At 42.3% G+C, this 5,000-nt stretch overlaps 1 protein-coding gene and 1 non-coding gene across 6 annotated transcripts in view; one reads left to right on the forward strand and one right to left on the reverse strand.

Annotated features, from left to right (window-relative positions):
* Positions 1-5,000, forward strand: part of LOC143298360 (uncharacterized) — an 88,276-nt gene that overhangs the window by 17,485 nt on the left and 65,791 nt on the right. The gene's annotated exons all lie outside the window — the stretch shown is intronic.
* On the reverse strand, positions 502-572 carry Trnag-gcc (transfer RNA glycine (anticodon GCC)). The gene has a single exon. It is a non-coding gene; the product is annotated as a tRNA-Gly (tRNA).

A 5,000-nucleotide genomic window follows, 5' to 3' on the forward strand; every position in this document is an offset into this window, starting at 1 on the left:
GAGGCCATTTCCTTGATCATGTCTTCCTGGAGCTGACTTTGATGTGTCGCGGTCACAGGAAGCCTAAGGTCTTGTTGGCTTTGTTGCACAGGTGGTTGATGTGCGTGTCCCAGCTAAGATCGCTACTCAGTGATTCATCTAGACACGTTATTGTTACAGGATTTTTCCCTCACTAAAAAAAAAAAAAAAAAAAAAAAAAAAAAAGGGGGGGGGGGGGGGGTGGGGGGGGTCTGAACAACAATAACAACAACAACAAAAAAACCCAAAAAAACCAAAAACCAAAAAAACCCCAAGCATACAAACATCAACAACACCAATACATCATGCTGATATAGCCGGCTAGTATGTCATCAATATTTCTATATTCCTAGCACGACGCTGACGGCCGGCACCATAACATGCCGAATATTTTTTTCTTCTGGATCTTACGTTCGAAATGAATTCTCACGCATAAAACAAAAAGCAAATCATGTGTATCGAAAAAAAAAAAAAAAAAAAAGTTGCATCGACCGGGAATCGAACCCGGGTCACCCGCGTGGCAGGCGAGTATTCTACCACTAGACCACCGATGCTCTGTTATAAACTGTCGAAATGAAGATAAACGACCTGTGACATTTCACCCCTCAGGTCAAGATGTTCGCTCACTGAGGTCGACGAGTCACAGGTTACAATAATATGGAAACGTAATAAACGAAATATGGAAACACACGCGCGCATGCGTTCTGTCTGTCTGTCTGTCTCTCAATCTGTCTGTCTCTGGCAGTCTCTCTTTCTCTCACTCCCACAACTGTTTAAATGGCGTTATTTCTATTACTGTTTTTCAAGTTTTCATAACACTTTGTCCATGCTTATTTTAGCCTCATTTAATTTGGTGTTTCTTTTTTTGTTTGTTTGTTTATTTATTTATTTTTTTAAAATTTAATTCTTTTTTTTTCCATCTCATCTTATTCATTGATTGATCATTATCTTGTCCTATGTTAATTTTCTTTTTTTTTTGTACTGTACTCTCTCTCTCAGTCTCTCTATCTCTCTCTCTCTATCTGTCCCCTTATATCTCTCTCCTCTTATTATCCTCTACTAGCGTTGTAAATGTCAACTTGACTTGAATTACCATTCATATATCCATGACTATGATATGCATGCTGTACTGATATATTGCTTCCCCCTTTCTTTATGTTACTGTTTCCCCTTAGAGGGCTGAATGACAACTGAAAAGCTGACAACAGTATTATTTTTCTTATTGTATTACCCTCAGAAAATAAATGTATTCTCTCTCTGTCTCAATTAACTTGACGAAATCTGGAAACAAACACACACGCGTGCGCGCGCGCTCTCTATCTGTCTCGGTCTCCGTCTCTCTCTCCGCCGTCTCACGCTTTCTCTCTGGCTCGGCTCCCGGCGGAGTCTCTCTCTCTCTCTCTCTCTCTCTCTCTCTCTCTCTCTCTCTCTCTCTCTCTCTCTCTCTCTCTCTCTCTCTCTCTCTCTCTCTCTCTCTCTCTCTCTCTGTCTTTCTCTTCTCTCCGAGTCTCTCTGTCTGTCGGCTGTATGTCTGTCTGTCTCAGCGGTGTCTCCCCCTCTCTGTCTGTCTGTCTGACATGTCTGTCTGTCTGTCTATCTGTCTCTCTCTCTCCCTCTCCCTCTCTCACAACATACACACCTACACACCTACACACACACACACACACGCACACACACACACACCCACACACCCGGGGCACACATTCTCACACAACACACACTGGCACACTCACACTGGCACACACTCACTTTCCGACACACACACACAGCCACAAACACACACACACACACACACACACACACACACACACACACACACACACACACACACACACACACACACACACACACACACACACACACACATTTACGAGCGCATACACAGATTGGTATACATCTACCGACATTTACCACTGTTGATGTTTTTTCATGTTGCAAAGCGGCACTGAGAAACACTCTCTTTTCACGGCAGAACAGTAAACGCATCGTTTAAATGTAAGGATAAATCATCATATAATGTACTAGTACCTGCATCATTTCAGTAACCATCTTGTTTCATCAGCTAATGTGTGTAAACTGAAAATGAAACAGAAAGCACAAGCAATTCCAATCCATGCACGTACATTGACGTGTATTCAGTTGGGATACAGCCGAAGATACGGGATACAGGGTGCTTTATTATCTCAACAAGAGAAATTCATTTGTGGTGTAAACACCTAATGATAAACAATGCATGAAAATCACAGTCATTCAACACGTATACATAAAAGACATAAAATGTTTTAGATGTCAACCAAGGGCGACCCATTGTGTACAGTCATCAATAATCACAGAAGACAACAACAACAACAACTGAACAACAACGACAGAAACCTTTAAAAGGTATCTTGGAGTAAATCATACATACATGATATCAGTTAGCACGCACACTGACACACACACACACACACACACACACACACACACACACACACACACAAGTACTTAAGTAAACGTCTCTCTGATAGAATACTTCAACTACTGAGCAAACATAAGAAAGATCTTTAATGTCCATTCACGAAAGTTCTTCTGCGCAGCAATCGATTATGCGTCAACTTTAAGGGACAGTTGAAGCCTCTTCAACATGAAGTTTATTCACCGTATGTATAAAAGAGCACTGAAGATAGTATGTTAACTCTCTCCATACGAACGGCGAAAGAGACGACGTTAACAGCGTTTCACCCCAATTACCATCATCAAAATATTGCAAAAGAAGGCTCTTATACTGAAGACGTGAATGTTGACAAAGAATACCACAATTCTGACGACGGAAGCTAAATGTTGGGTCATTCAGACACCCACTGGACATCCGAGAGGTCTGTGCAGAGGAGAAGAGAGGACTGGCCGTACTGAGTGAGTTAAAATCGATCTCTCTGACCACAATGGACTATAAACAACTTAAAATATTATCTTTTCACAACAGGCTGTACTTAAACAAGTACCAGCTGTTTGAATGCACAATGTTATGTATGGAAATGCTCCAAAAAAGATTGCAGACACTTTTAAAACTAATGAACACAGACACAACCTCATGCTCTGCATACCCAGACCAAGGAACAACCTTAACAAATCCAGCTTTCTGTATTCTGGTGGAAATTTATGGAATAATCTCCCACTCACTCTGAAAAGTATCGTGAATAAAAACGTGTTTTAGAAAAATCTGAAGAATCACCTCATTGAAAATAATTAACAGCAATACAAATTTTGATCTGTTAGTCTAATACTCCTAAGTATTATTAATTGTGAAATGTTTTGTATATGCTTGTGTTGGCAAGGATTTTGCACTATATGAGGGAACATGAGCATGTGGGTGGGGTGGGCATGGTGTAATTGTTAATTGTGTCCGAGCGTTTGTGTTCAGTGGTGATGTAAGAAAGCAGTTGTTGCTTATTCAATTTACCATCATGAAATAAAATCTTGACACACATACACGTGTGTGTGTGTGTGTGTGTGTGTGTGTGTGTGTGTGTGTGTGTGTGTGTGTGTGTGTGTGTGTGTGTGTGTGTGTGTGTGTGTGAGAGAGAGAGAGAGAGAGAGAGCACGTACGTGGGTGTGTGTGTGTGTTCCCGTGCGTGCGTATGTGTGTGTGAATGTGCGTGCGTCCGTGTTATCGCGACCCCATGTGTGTGTGTGTGTGTGTGTGTGTGTGTGTGCATGTATGTTTGAGTGTGTGTGTGTGTGTGTGTGGGGGGGGGGGGGGGTGCGAGAGAGAGAGAGAGAGAGAGAGCGAGAGCGTACGTGTGTGTGTGTGTGTGTGTGTGTGTGTGTGTGTGTGTGTGTGTGTGTGTGTGTGTGTGTGTGTTTCCGTGCGTCCGTATGTGCGTCAGTGCGTGCGTACGTGTTATCGCAACCCCGTGTGTGTGCCAGTGTGTATGTGTGTGTGTGTGTGTGTGCACGCCGCGGCGCACACACACACACACACACACACACACACACACCCCTTTGTTCTTGATATTTATTTGTTCAGAACTTTTCAGAGAACAAGCACAGTGCACACGTTGTTCCGGGCACACACACACACACACACACACAAACACCTCTTTGAACAGAATGTCACCGTCGTAATATTGGATCTTCCCCTCAGGCATGACAAAGCTCGCTTGCGCTCGAGACCCCTTGCCGTCAAGACAGAGGGGGAGGAGGGTGGGGGTGGGGAAGGCGAGCGAGGGGTGGGGTGGATGGGGAGGGGTAAGGGGGATGGGGGAGGGGGTGGACCGTTGGGGACGTGAGTACGCATAATAGGCCTGCCAGATCAAGTGGACATCAGTGGTTAAACAAGCAGTTTCTTGTCCTTCTGCTGAGTTTGTGTCAACGACTCAGTGACGGTTTCGGTGTTGTTCAAGTTCTTGTTCTTGTTCTTCAAGTTTTTATTTCGTTTCGTTTCGTTTCCCTTTCTTGTTTAAAAAAAAAAGGTTTCATTCTATTTTCTATTCTATTCTATTTTGTTTATCCATTTATTCGGTTTTTGTTTCATTCATTTATTTGTTTATTCATTTATTTATCTATTCATTCATTTAATAATTTATTCATTTCATTTGTCCATTAATTATATTTGTTATTGATGCTGTGCTCTAGTGGCATAGATACGTTTGAAATCAAGAGAACGCTGGCCATTAAGGAGAAGCGTGAGCGAAGGAAGCAGGGCTCAACTTCTGGAGACGTTTTCCCTTGTAACACCTGTGGGAAGTGCTGCGCATCCAGAATCGGCCTCTTCTCCCATATGAGGACACACACCGACAGATAAGCCTGCCTGCCTACTCATCCGTCGGACCGACGGGAGACTCCATCAAATTTGCTATTTGTTTATTCATTTTTGTACTAATCTATTAATTTTCATTAGTCCAATAATTTTATATATTGTTTGTTTGTTTATTTATTTATCTATTTATTTACTTATTTCTATCGGGAGAGTGTTCTGTACTAGGGACATGTATTTGCTTTGT

This window comes from Babylonia areolata, chromosome 23 (genome assembly GCF_041734735.1).
Source record: "Babylonia areolata isolate BAREFJ2019XMU chromosome 23, ASM4173473v1, whole genome shotgun sequence".
Lineage (NCBI taxonomy): Eukaryota > Metazoa > Mollusca > Gastropoda > Neogastropoda > Buccinidae > Babylonia > Babylonia areolata.